Genomic DNA, 14694 nt, shown 5'->3' with positions numbered 1-14694 from the left:
AAGAAAGGCAGTTATCGAACCTTGCCATTCACTTGACTGCAACATTGGTGTCCCCTCCAGTGAAACACCTCGTATGTCGTCCTCAGTCCACTGTTCTACATCCCTATAAAGAAGCCACTCATCAGTTACCAAGTAGTCGTAACTTTGAATGTGATTCGAGGCAGACTAGAAATCAAAATGTTTTTCCATGATTCCTCCCCATCCAAGAAATCGAAAGCACGCGACCGTGTGTTGTGCAGTAAACGGGCTTTCAAACACGTGATGGAAGGAAACAATCTACCGAGGCTTCACCACACTAATGAACACTCAGGCTAACTTAAGAAATATTCGGACCTTCGTCAAATTACATTGTTCGCCACCGCGCCGACAACACGTGTCCGCGAAAGCCGCCAGAGACGCGCAAAGCGACCTGCTCCGGCTGGTTCCCGGTCTTCCCGCTTGGTGCCGTCCGTTTTGCTGGAGTCACAAATTGTGTTCCCAGCGATAATCGTTTCTCGGGTTCTTATAATATATATATAAGTCATTTGTAATTTCCAGAGAACAAAAACAATGCTGTGCCCTTAGGTACGTACCCAAACCAACCACATGTTTTTTTTTTGGTTTCACTGTGTACACTAATGCTTCGATGTCCGTCGTTTAATTAGAATGGCAATCTGGGCTAGTTGGTTCATGGTAAATTTCAGGGCGCCGAAAATACACAAGGACAACGTCTCCTTTCTTGTATCTTGTCCTTGTGTATTTTCGGCGCCCTGAAAGTTACCGTCGTTTAAAATTTTCTTTTTCAGGGTTGTAATTTTTGTATTAACTTATGACGAAAACGCCGAAATTTCCAGTAACAATTTCCAGTATTCCAGTGTGTTGGGCGGACTTAATGCAGACGCGCTTTCTGAGCCGAAAACTCAGCGACGAGCCAAAGGAACCAAATTCATCGCAGCGAGCATATGCCACAGCGATTTTATTATCATACTCGTCTGATCTTAGAATCGCTGAGCGATCGTATTGAGTCAGTCGTAGTTTTAATAGATACTTCACTGTAACACATATTAAACTCGCATAACTATAGTCGACCATTTGATAAACTGCATTTTGTCTTTGAGTTAAAATGTTGTACAATCTCTTCTATCACGAGTTGGGTTGAACATATTGGGGCGTACAGCTAATTTAATTCAGTTTCGATTATTCCACGAACCATACACCTTAAAATTTAGTAAAATCGCCCGAGGAGAGCGGGTCGACGGTTGTATCAGTGTACTGAAGATAAACACCACCCCTGGAAATAATCGCAGACCCATTGCGGCGACTTGTTATTGGGACAGTCGAGGAGCGTGACGGATATAGCGTAGTGCACAGATAGCGCCCAACAAATACAACGGCGTGATTCTATTGTCTTCGAGTGGAAACGCCACGAGCCACAGACGTCAGAGCAGCTGGTTTGACGCAAGTAGATAACGGAGCGGAATGAAGCGCGCTTTAGGTCGCACGAGTTCTTGGCCGGCGGACACTGTTCGTCTCCAACTGGCAGAGTCGTGATCAGGAGGTCGCTGAAAAGTTACATCAGCCTTTATTGGAGCACTTCCCATATATATCTTGCCGGCTCTAGAGTTGTTTTGCTAGCCAAAATAAACATATCTAGGGGTAGCATGTTAGAAGTGGAGACCCGGATCGGAGTCGGGGATTATCTCCCTTGTACAACATTTTTTTTTCGTCTTTGATTTATGATATTCAGTCCTCTACAAATCTACAAAACTTTTGCAGATGTTATTTGTCAGATGACACGTCTCTTCGGGGTTTGTGCAAGATTGGCCTTTGTGGCACTTGCGCAGATAACGTAGAGTATGTTCAGCAAAAGGCGCTTGGACAATCAAATCTCAAGGTTTAATATTCAGCGGGGTTTCTCTCCAGCTGGCATGCAGCATCATGAACACGAAGCCACTCAACAATTACATAAGCCCTTATCGGAGCACCATTTAGATATATTCTGCCGGCTCTAGTTGTTTTGCAGCAAAAAAAAAAAAAAAAAAAGAAAAGAAAACAAACGAACAAAGATATCTAGGGTTAGCATGTTTGGATTCAGGACTTGGATCCGAGTCGGGTTATCTCTGGCGTACCTGCATGATTTAGCTTTTTTTTTTAAATTCTGCTACAACGTTTTACAGCTGTTATTCGTCGGATAGCATTTTTATTTGACGTTTGTTCAGGATTGGCCTTTGTAGTACTTGTACCATTAAAACCTTAATTATTGTTCTTTTCAAATGGAAGGTATGTACAGGAGCAAGGCCTTGGACACCAGAATTTTTATATTGAAGGATTTATTGTGTTAACTCGCCAGTTTGTCGTAGGAGCAAGTCAGAAAAGCTGGATGTTACAACAATTAGGTTGCCGTTTCTCATGGAAACTTCTGAAGCGTTGCTCATAGCTTCAGTTGCTTTGCGATGAAGTCTCACCATTCTCTTTCGAGCCGACGAATGGTGTGTTTCTGATTTGTAAACTTACTGTGATTTCTGGAAATTTGGGAAGGATTTGGGTAACACTGGGAATTTTCCAAGCAGACCCTTAAATGACGTTAGCTGAAACTGGAAAATACAGATCCAAACCCTATGTCAACCGGAAAGCAAAATTGAAACTTCAATGGTGGTGGCTAAAGAACTCTCATGTGGATGATCTCTCTTGCCACTGAAACGCTGCATGACCACCGTTTTAGAATAGCAAACGATGATGACAAAGAGCAAAATTAGTGTTGGTGCGCTTTATACACACTGTTTGCAAGACAGGACCCTCTGTCCTTTGGTCTTTTGTAGACATTACAGCCGAGCATATGGACACTGCGAGGACAAAACTACCAGTTATTTTTTGTTTTTTTTTTATCTCTAGGAGCCCTGCCTCTAAAGCCGGGGTCCCACACTGCTTACTCATCATACAAAAGACAGTTTGCATACAGATTCGAACGCAAGTCATCGCGAGATCCGTGCTTCGAATGCCGCTTGGCCATGAGTTTAGGGAGAAACTTGGCACGCTGCCTTCGAACCACAGATATTGCTGTGACTCGTGCTTGAAGACTGTCGTTTGTATTATGTATGAGCAGTGCAACACCGGCTTAACGGTAAACATTTTTTGATAACAGACTTCATTTGGCTGTGATCACCGAGAACCCTACTTGGATCCACCGAAGTACCTTGCTCAGCACCATTGTAATTATCACTCACCGTGGAAGTCGGGTTAGTAAATATTTTAGACTTACAAAAGCGATGTAACCGATGATCAGTTAAAAAGTAGTTACGTAATGCGCGGAGTGTGGCAAGTGGGTTATATAATATCGACTTTTTGATATAAGTACATTGGTCAGTTCAGCCGTAAGCTTGTTAATTTATCGCCACATTTTCACGCTTCTAAACAAATTAAGGACATTTTATGACAGCGGTTCCTGAAGCGTACAGAAGATGGGCCAAACTTTAAACACCATTCCATTGTTTAGAAACAGCTGTTTGTTCGTCGCTATGCAAAAGCGAGAAAAAATCGTGCTACGCGCACGAACGTTGAAAATGGCACTGGCCGGAAGCCTTTTTAATACCGCCGTATAAATCCGTCCCTGCAGAGAAACACGGAACACCCCACAACACTGTCACTTTAAAACCATCTCGCACGAACATACCCATCGCGCTTGCACTCATGCAACCTGCTGGAGCCGCAAAGTACATGCTATCCCAAGTCGGTCGTACAAAATTTATGGCAACGGTCGATCCTCTATGCGAGGAAGATAGTCTCGCGTGGACAGCGATGGTTTACGCGGTGTTGGAGGGGTATAAAATCAGCTCAGATTGCACCGCAGAGCCGTCTTTTGATGAGGCGAGGGGGGTTCCGGCGCGATAGTGGCGGCCCCTGATCGTTTCCGGACAACTGGCATACAGAGGTATACGGCTGGTGCGGCCGACTGAACGAAGGATTGTCCTCGGCGGCGAAATGTCCGCGCTCGAGGCGCCCGATACGTCGGGTCCGACCGACGAGAGCTGCCCACGTGTCGGTTGTGTGGAGATAAAGCGAAGCCGGGCGCAAAACGGAACGCTCCGATCGCTCGCGGAAACGGTTGTGCTCCCTTCAGCTCAGCAAGCTGACTGTGTGGTGAGAGTAACGTGCTCGTCAGACCAATGAACCGCCTTCCTTTCATCAACTGATTCCCTTCTCTCTGCGCGTGGGTATGGGCCGGAGCTTGATCACGTGACGAAAGGTGTGCTCGGTCCGAGGGTCACGTAGCTTCCACCGCACTGTCGGCTTAGCGCTGAACGGAGTGCAGCTTCACCTGGATCGAAGTCCTTGTCCGTGCATTGGCCTGCTTTCTTGTCCTTGGCCGTTTCCGCTTTGGTGTCGGTAAAGGTGGACATGGGACGCATTCTTTTTGTGTTCGTGTAGCTCTTGGTATTGACAGTGTAGAAGTGGTTTTGTTACTGCGTGCATGTTGCGTCGTTGCTATGTTGCTGCCGCACTACTACTTCGTTTTTCCGCGTTTCCCTATCACTAATCATAGACATTGTGTCGTATGTGTAGGTCTATAGTAATTCACGGCTGTCCTTTGCTCCCACATGGACTACAAAACAAAATAAAACATTGATTTATTGTTATATTGTTTCTCTATTGACACTTTTCACTGCAATTCGTTCTGATCCTATTGCTGCTCTAGTGGTGCCATTATGCTGTTGTTTTCTTTGTTTGGTATAATTGGCGTTTGGTCTCTCCTATAACCTTTGGGAGCAGTGCTACGTAACCACACGAAAACTTGCGAACATAAGCGTACTCGATGAATGGTAGAGTAACGAACACAGAAACTGATCAATGAACAGGAAGTTAAGCACTGTTCCTTAAGGGCCAGATCATTTACAGTAAATTTTTAAACAGGCATGAAAAGGAAAGAAAGAGATGCTGGTCCGAACATATGACATGAAAATGTCACGAGGCTGTGACCGCCGCTGAGGACCCAGTAGGTGTTGAGCGCGCAGACAGTATAGTTGTGGGACCGAAATCGCGGCACGAGTGGGGTAGGATATCTCGTGAAACAGTATGGTTAGGGTAGAAGGCACACCATCATTGAAGGCAGCCTGTAAATTCGGCGTCTTAATAAAAAAAGTATGATAAAAAAATTGGAAATAAGGTTGTGTCACCGCTTATAAACTGAGAACAAAATACAAAAATCTTTTGCAATGCCTGTTTATTATTTTAGTTTCTTGTCTGGAAGTTTAAAACGTCGTTTAGTAACCAGTTCGCATGCATAATTTCTCTTCAACGGAAGTAGCAAAAAGTAGTTACCCCCCCCCCCCCCCCCCCTCCCGCCTCTCCAGGCCGCTCTTTCATTTTGCAAAAACGTTCCCGTCATATGGAACCACGCGAAGAAAATGATTGATGTATGCTCATGTACCGAGTAATAGGTAACACTGGAGAGAACGCAAGAAACACTTCTGTTATATTGAATATGTTACAAAACTAAAATAAACAGCGTCGATTATGCTAGCGATAGTGTTTTACTTATGACCGATGGAAAAGACTTCTCAAAACATAATACAAAATTACATTATAAAGCAAAGTTAAAAAAACAAAAAGATCGGTTGTATGTATTTCAGGGCGTTGATCACTGGCCACTCAGACTTCGCGAAGACCAGGTACCGCCAGTTAGGTTTTTCGTAAAGGTGAAACAAGAGTCGCAGTAATTCCAGGCGCCTCTAATATACATAGTGGAGTGTGATGAATGTCGTCCTCTCGTATGGCCTCCAGCCCGACCACCAGTCAGGCTACATTGTACATCACAAAGAAACGTAGTACATACGTTTCCTTGAGAGGTCGCGCACCAGCCACCTATACCTGTGTTTGGAGATTTGTGTTTGTCGTTTGTCCCCTTTGTTCCCGTTTTCAGGGATGTCCTTTGTCCCCTTTGTTCCCGTTTTCCGGGATGTCCTTTGTCCCCTTTGTTCCTCTTCTCCAGGGATTATTGTTGCCATTCTTGTCCAGCTCACTTGTACCTTCGCATTAATTGCATCTTAGTCAGAACGTGCATACGGTAGCTTTCTTTCATTCCTGGTAACAAGATCTGCATCCGTCACATTATTGGCGATGGTTCTGTTAATACGGATTTGAATACATTGTACGGACGTCGTAGGAGCTGTATTACCACTCTAGACATCATTAGTTAAGATACTACTAATTAAGATACCCTGTCTACTAAAAATTTACCTTTAATAAAAATTTAAGAAGTTGAGTTTAGCAAATTGTGCGTTTCACCCGGTACTACAACCACATCTTTTTCGGTGAAACATAGTACACTGAAAGTTTACCTCGTGCTAAGGTTATTTTAAACCATTCCTGTTTCTGCCTAGATAGAATTTCGTTTAGCAGCGCACAATCCTGGTTTGCTTAGTAAACAATTAGTGGAGTGCTGCCTAATGTGGTAGCACCTAACGAGTCCACATTAGCACCGCAACCTCCTATTTTGTATATCTGTGCTACGATCGTTTTAACGCACGCGTACTACTATTTTCAATTGGGTTTTTTCTAGCTAGAAACTAGAATTGATGAAATACCACCCAGGCGAACGAGAATGATGAACATGATTTTTAACGTAGCAATGATTGAACTGGGGGCCGATGTTTGCGTTGACGAAGGTAAACCCTGTCAAATGTTGCACAGATTGGGATAGCTAGCGCTGAAAATGACATAGTACTTGCTCAAACGTGTGCATTGGAGAAGCGTTTGGTAATACCCAATCTTTCTTTGTTTTATTCTCGGAGGCAAAAAGCTTTTCGTTCTATTTTCGGAACAAACTCAACCGCGTAGCAGTAATGTTTACTCAATTGTTGTAGCGAACACTGCTACTTGATATGTCGCCGTTGAATTTTTTTTTGTGTGTGTACTCTACTGGGTTTGATGTTTGATCTCAATTCGGTAAAAACCTCTGTCAGAGCTCTCAGGTTGATTAGTGATCAGAACCTTTGCTACTTATTATTCTAAGAGCTTCGATTTGTAAAACATTTGCTGCATAATTATATTATTCTTCATACGCGTCTACTGCGTTATCTCTGTGAACAGCAATAATCTTTGTGGTATGTGGTCATTTAAGTTACAGACAGCTTAATATTTAAATCGGTATGGAGAAAGAAAAAGAAATTGTCGCGCGCACGTCTTTTAGTATGTATCAACCGCGTTTTTTTTTAATTGTTTTTGATGTGTCTTTCAACTGCAAGAATATATTTTATTTTAAGAAGTGTGCTAATATTATACACATGACTTTAGGTAAAAACTGCTGTAATTGGGTGTGAAGAAAAAAAGAATTAGAAGTATATTGTCGTCACTTTAAGAAATAACATGCGTAACCTGATGAAGTGTACACTGTACAATACTCAATCAACGAGGGATGCGAGTATTAGAGCCTTCTACACTAGATCGAACGGGGTACAGGAAAGAATAAAAGGGGCGTTGTCTTTAAGTGCTCAAAGATAACCGCGATACGTCCTGAAAAGACCGATATCGTTACCCGGGAACCCGGACTCTGGTACGGCAGCACAGCCGTGCATTGTTGCGACAGTGGGAAGCTGAGCTGCTCTCATTTATACTGGATAGAGAACGGCCAGAACACAGAAAGTTGCATCATTTATAACGGCGGTGAACTTGGCAATTGGCTGAGATACTTAATTTAGAAGGAGCGCATTTTTATACCTTGATTCTACGTTGGCATGAAAGTAATTAAGTAGCTGCGAGGTTTAACGTTTGGTTGGGATTAAACCTGGAACTGACGTGATCTAATTTTCTCGTTGAAAATTGTTTTTATTTTGAAGCTATAGACTTTATTGGCATATAAGGATGTTTTGTCTTTTGGACAACGTGCTTATGTGTGCTTACGGTTCACCCTATCAAGGGGGCTCTACTTAAAATTATTTGGAGCTTGAAGCTCTCGGCTGGTCGTTCTGAATTCTCGAACTTTTCGCTGGTGCTCAGCGTGGATTTCAGTACAATTAGTCGCTGGAATGATTTGGGCTGGCGTGCGAAAATTCTTGCATTATTGAGGCATTTGAGACTACGCGTATTTTACAGTTTTGGTCCATTCTTTTCTGAACTCTATATAGTCTGTGGACTATACAAGTGTAAAATTTGGAATTTTACGAGGTGCGGTCTATCTACAAGTACGGACTATACGCGGAATATTTTTTCTAGATCGTTGAGTGTGACTAGTTGAGAGGGATCTTCTGAATGACAGGGGAATGTTGGTTTATGTACGATAAAAGCCTATTTGTGAGCAAGTATAGCCGGCATTTGTCAAGGTGTGCCACGAATGATAGTTGCTTACCCGTGGAATAGGCACTAAATACAAAGTAGTTAAGAAAGCACTTTTTTTTTACCGAAATGTATTTGCGGACAGTGCACCAGGTGCGGACTATAGTCAGCGAGATACGCGGTATTAGCCGAGCTCAAACTAAATTATCTTCCCCTTTACTTAATACCACGTGCGATGGGAGGAAGTTATTCTCTCGTAACGCACGCCGTCACCATTCGTTGCCGAAACACTGCTGCAATACGCAATCTGCGTCAGCGCGCGTATCTAATTAAAGCCTTACGTAACCTGTACACTCGTGCATATTGATTGAAACCTACCAACCTTTCCGTCCCTAAGGGACATGTTTCGAGACACTGGTCAATAAATAATCGAAAAATTAAATTGTGATCCTGTCCGGACTTGGAGACGTGGAGGGTGCAGTGACCCCACCTAATCCGAGATTGCTCCGGGCGGACACGCACGCTATGAAGCCCCGCAATGTAATTACTCAACGAACGCAAGTTAGCAAACAAATTTCGCGTTTTTTTTTCGCTCCTATTTTTACGTTTTGGGGATTTTCGTAAACAAGGAAGACTACAACACGGGTTATATTTGTAGCTTATTCTGCCTTTCTTTTGTCTCACAACCTTAGAAGCTACGTCTTAAGTTCACAAGGAAGAAAGCTACATCCACGTTATCCACGTTATGCGGATTGAATTTCTAACGACACGCTTTACTTTTAAAAATGCACGGGTAAAAAAAAAAAAGAGTAAACGAGGCGTTGCTTCGCATTATGGCCAGAACTTTTCGGCATGTAAAAATTATGGATAATCGGAACACCCAAATAAATATAGTAATCTGTTACCTTAGCCCGGAAGCTCTAACTGAAGTTTTTTTTTTCGTAAAAAGAGGTAAATGAGATCCATGTATGTATATATATATGTATATATAAATATAAAAAAAGATAGTCGAAGATATGCTGACGAATGATCCTTACTGATCAAAGTGGATACATGTTACAAAGCCGCCAAAAAGCAACATTTTTTCTCTTTTTTTTTCGGCCAGGGGGGGAGGGGGGGGGGGGTAGCCGATTAGTATGGTGTTTGGCATTACGCGTATCCATATTTTTGACTATTGCTTTCTTAGAGACCAAGTAAGGTGATGCAAATATCTCTAAAAAAAATCGTATGTATATAAACAATATATAGCGGCGAAGCAAGGAGCCGTGGCCTATTCGCAGAGCAGAAAGTGTTGGTTACCTGTTGAACCTCGCCGGCAAGGGAATCTCCTTTTTTGGGGCGACGAGTCGCAGACTCTCCTCGTAGGCGATGACCAATAGCCGCTGCCGACGTCCGTTGAACCGGGTTAGTGCTTGTCACGAGCGTGCCGTGTACCTGCGGTCTCTGCGGGTCTTGGTGTGCTGCCACGGACGGAGCTCTTTGTGCGGTACACCTGACTGGCTCTGACGGGGCACGGCTCTGACGAGCCTATTTGAGCCGTCCCTGAAAGCCGCCGGGATCGATAAGATGCCCGACGGCTCGGCGCGCTCTCGGGGTTCGCCCCCGCCTGCCGCCAGGGAGGGCGCTGAGAGGAGGAAATAGGAAGGAACGACTGGCGCTCCTCGGGGTTTTGCCCGTCGGACTGTGCCCGGAACATGTCTTTCGCACAGCCTCGCCGCTAAGTAATCTCGGTACAACGCGCTATAGACTGCCGGTAATTCAGTGCATCGTGTAGATGTCTCGTTTATTTGTTGCGCGTCTCGCTTTCAGGTGGTCGTAGTGGTGTAAGAGGTTCGTGCATACGCGTGTCTCACGTGATTGTCGAGATGCTTGGGGGTCAAGTGAACATTGAAGATTTGACGTGCCAAACCGACGAAGGGTATCTGGCACGCCCCAGCGGAGGACTGAGGATTAATTTCGACCACCTGGGGATCTTTTGACGCGCAACGGAAATCTCGGTTTCTTCTGCTACACACTGAGACATTTTTTGCAACTTTAAGAATGTATAAAGGATGTACCTGCAGATATTTTTATTCATGGATGCACCCTTTAGCAGCCTAATTTAGAGCCGATACAAGCTTCTTAATTCTAAAATAGGGCGAGGTTGCATGGAACGCCCTCCCTCTTTGATGGAGGTTTGCCGCACTGACATTTGCTTCCAACAGCTTTAAAGGAGGTTGTTTTAGCAACTACGTCGAATAGCTATTGCCTCTATCGGTGCTCTTTACTTGTAGATACATTCTTTGAATTTAGATATTACTATGCTTTTTCATGCAATATTCACGAGAACAACGCAGTATACTTGCCACTTTTGCAATTGCGGAGGCGGTGAAATACAAATGGCTGTCTTTGAATTGTCGATTAGACAACATAACACGGTAGAACAGTTAAAAAGTCGTAACTTTTTTTTTTTTTTGTAAGAATTTATTTTTGCGTAATTTCTGAGTATGTTCACGTAAAAATTGCATGTGGTGCTTGTTGCGTGTCAACCTTTTGCACGAAAAAAAATCATCCCTTGGATGCTGCTAATATCGCCAGCACCCTTCTTTTAGAGAGTCCACTAGCATCCTAAGGCTGTTGCTGCCTTGGACAAATAATTTACACCTTTAAGGGTGAACACAAACATTTTTGCTCTGGCATTATATTAGCATGAGTGCTTGGAAAGAGAGAGGAAAGAAGGGGTGACGGAACAACTTTCACGCATATATAATAAAAGGAGCTGGTCATAACGAGAGCTGAAATATTGGTTGTCTCAAGTCACCAGGCTCGATTTAAAATGGACCGTAAAAATCGACGTGTGCACCTAGCAATCTAAACTTTTCGTCAAAGGTGTATTTCATGGGTCGGTTTTTTCTTGTAAAATTACAAAGTGTATCCCCTCTCCGTAAAAGATAGGACCATTAAACTCATCAGGGTCAACGGCAAACGGCGACGCAGACGACCGAGTCGAGTTGCTGGGTGCGTTTGGCGCGCGTATTGATAGATGGCGTCGGGAGCAGCCTCCGATGGTGCAGCCGACCAGCGAAAGAAAGCATGCGACACGCAGACGAAATCCGTTAGTAGCAAAAGCGCCGTCGTTATGCAGGCGCGTTTCTTTTTACTTTAAGTTTTGCTTTTATTGCCCGAATTTATTTTTCAACCAAAGGTATATTGCAAAAAGATTGTGCTCATTTTAATAAACCACGCTGGTCGCGAGCCATCTCGATAACGAGGCAGCGCCATCTATCAATACGAGCGCCAAGCGCGCCCCGCCACTCGACTTGGTCATCTGCGTCGCCGTCCGCCGTTGACCCTGGCAAGTTTCTTGGCCCTATAGTTTACAGAAAAGGGAGCTACGCTTTGTAATTTTACAAGAAACCGACCTGTGAAATACACCTTTGACGAAAAGCCTAGATTCCTACGTGCAGGGGTCGATTTTGACGGTTTATTTTAGATCGTGCCTGGTGACATAGGACACCCTATTGAAACGGATCGTTAACACAGTTCATAAAGTGCTGAAACTTACTTCCTTGAATTGCAAAAAACCCAGGAGTGAAAATAAGAAAAAAAAAGAAAGAGTAAAGCAATACGGGATTAACCTATACAACCAGATCCAAATTACTTCTTCATCTAAATAAGGTATTCGTCAATCTTAATTGTTGAGTACATGAGGCTTTCTGGAGGTAAGGTAGTCACAAAAAAAACATGCTTAAAATGCAGCTTGTTTAAGTTTTACGGCCCGTTATAAATCGTACGAATTCTTACTACGAGGCTCAGCCAAACAGTAAGATCCCTTCACGTCTGAGACCGGCGAGAGTACTGCACTTGCGAATCGAGCATTCGCAGTTGAGTTCCATCCTCTATTTGTCGCCGCCTGATGCCGCCTCGTGAGACTGTGGTCATGTTTTGCGGTTTGCCTTTTTGCCCCAATCCCGTTAAAGTTCATAGAACGGGCCGTCGACTCCCAAGTTCTGTCCATCATGAGATTTTTATGCAATGATTGTCAAACCCTGCATACCATAAAATATTCATCGACATACAATTTTCGAAAGTCTTAGGCCTAAGACAATAAGAAAAGCACTGGTGCGAAATAAAGTTAAATTTGTTTATAAAGGGTGAGAGCTAGAGCGTTCTCGATGCATCGCGGAAAGCAGTACAGCTTTCTCTGGTCACGGAAGAATAGCCCACGTTTTACAACTTTTAATGTAAAACACATGCGCCTAAAGTTTCAATACCACCTTTCAGTCTTAACAAACTAGTGCATTCCCCAAATTTTCTTGGTTTTAACATTAATTCGCTTGCAACTAAAAATGGTGACTTACTTAAATTGGTACGTGAATTTACTAATCGCGATTCAAATATTTTGTGGCAGTCGACCAGGAAGGCACCAAATATTCAATGACGGAGGCGACTTGTTACATTCCGAACAAATTTCTGAATTTGAGAAATCAGTTTTTTCGAACAATAAGGTTTCGCTTGAATCGCTTGCATCTTCGAGTAGTTTGATAATTGACGACTCTCGCATCTGAGCAAGTTATTTCATTACGCACCAACTACGACAACAGGGTATACTTTCCAAGTTCACAGGTATAACAGGAAGAACGTGATGAGTGATTAGGTAGGCGAGCAAAGCTGTGTATTGCCTGTATTCTGTGAGATGTTCGCTAACTCGGCAAATGACATGTCGCATTCTTTCACTCGAATTGATTAACTTTTATTGTAGCGTATTTACTCGACCAGAGAGAGAGACAGAGAAACTAAACCTTTTACTTACACCTTAATATATGTCCTGGGTCTTGTTCCACCACTCCTCGCCCAGCACGTCTTTTACATGTTTAACCAAGAGCGGCCAGAGGGTTACTTCGTTCCCGGCAGGGGGATTGGCCCAGTCGTCCCAGCTCTCCGGCTTTGGTCTGTCTGGAAGGGTTTGCAGTGTTGCTCGAGTTCTGGCTGCTACCTTGGGGATATCTGAAAGTGGATGGACATTACTGGGGTACCGGTTGCAGGTACTGCATCGTGGAACGCCTTCTGCGCCTCTAGTATAGTGCTTGAGGTGTTCTGTCATTAGGGCTCTAGTCTGCGCCCTGTGCTCTATGATGGAGTCTTCTTTGTTTAATAAGTAAGAAGGGCTGTTTAGTAAAACTTTGCTTTCTCTGAGCTCATTGAGCGTCTTGGTTCTCTGTTTGTGCATAAAAATACCATGAATGTAGGGGTCATATGATTGGGACCATGAAATGGGGTTGCCGGATTGGAGTTTCCGCGGGCGAGCTCGTGGGCGAGCTCATTACCCTCTATGCCCTCGTGCCCCGGTGTCCACTCTGTGGTTACTGTGGTGTTGGGATGGTTGGTCCTGGCGTCTCCTAGCATAACTACAACGTGGGAGGGCAGGATATTGCCTCCGAACTTGCGTTCGGCTCTTCGGCGGTTTGTTCTAATTATGATGTCCCTCTCGGCCGCGTGGTCTCTGACGGTCTCTGCTATGGCCAGGGTTTCTAGACTGGTGGCGGAGGGTGCGTCTTTGCGGTTGTATGTTGTTTATGTTTTTGGACCCGCTATAGCGGTTGTGAATGTCTTATTTTCAGGGTCGTAGCTGGCGTCCGTGTAGTAGAGGTTTTGGGTTCCTGCTCTCTGATGATTCGCTGTCTGACTTGGGATCTTCGGCCTTGGTTTTTGTTGGGCTTCTTGTTCTTAGGGATTGGATTGGTGTTTTCTCGGGGTATGCCGTTCCATGGTGGTGTCTGGTCTGGTATGGCTGGTAGGCCTTGGGTTTCGTAGTCTATTTTTTTTTAGAATTCTCCTGCCTTATTTACACGTCTGCAGTCCCTGATACTGCACTGCTTTGCGCAGGTCTGTTCTTTCCTCTAGGATGCTGATGATGCCGGTTTCCTCAATTTTGGCCAAGGAGGTAAATGTTGGCACCAATTGCGCCAGGCGAGTTGCCTTTCTAAGATGCGTTTTAATTCAGTTCTTTTTGTGTTTTAGTAATGTTCATCTATAGAAACCCGTACATGAGTCTAGAGATGATAAGTGCCTCAATCGTCTTCCTCAACTCGTGTTCCTTCACGCCCGCTCTTTTCCGTGTCAACCATTCTAGCATGTGGATGATCTGGTCTATTTGTGTTACTATTCTTTGCGCCCATTTGTTCCTTTTTTCGCTTTGTTCTAGGTAAAAACCCAGGATTCGTGTGGATTGTTGCCTTGTTATCACGTGACCGTCTAATTTTAGAGTGATTAGGTTTCTGGTTTGCTCAGATGGTTTGCTGTTACTGTTCAGTACTACGATGTACTGGGATTTGTCCGGTGTGCACCGCAGTCCGATGGCTTTGGCCTATGCTTGACTGGTGTCAAGTCCCTCCTGTAGTATCTTCTCTTGGTGTTCTGGGGAGCCCCAATTGCACCAGAGGGTTATGTCATCTGCGTAGAGTGCAG

At 44.1% G+C, this 14694-nt stretch overlaps 1 protein-coding gene across 2 annotated transcripts in view; it reads right to left on the bottom strand.

Moving 5' to 3' along the window:
* Window positions 1-9936, bottom strand: part of LOC8028336 (putative cyclin-dependent serine/threonine-protein kinase DDB_G0272797/DDB_G0274007) — an 80157-nt gene extending 70221 nt beyond the window's left edge. The window contains exon 1 of one of the 2 annotated variants that reach the window (XM_029967606.4): window positions 9547-9936. The gene's annotated coding sequence lies outside the window, so the exon portion shown is untranslated. The remainder of the gene's footprint in view (window positions 1-9546) is intronic. The other variant, XM_029967607.4, reaches the window with a different exon arrangement.
* Between the last annotated feature and the right edge of the window lie 4758 nt (window positions 9937-14694).

The sequence above is a fragment of the Ixodes scapularis genome, unplaced genomic scaffold, assembly GCF_016920785.2.
Source record: "Ixodes scapularis isolate PalLabHiFi unplaced genomic scaffold, ASM1692078v2 PGA_scaffold1__304_contigs__length_218370807, whole genome shotgun sequence".
In the NCBI taxonomy this organism is placed as follows: domain Eukaryota; kingdom Metazoa; phylum Arthropoda; class Arachnida; order Ixodida; family Ixodidae; genus Ixodes; species Ixodes scapularis.
The sequence above is the reverse complement of the archived record's forward strand: the minus strand, read 5'-3'. Positions and strand labels throughout refer to the sequence as shown.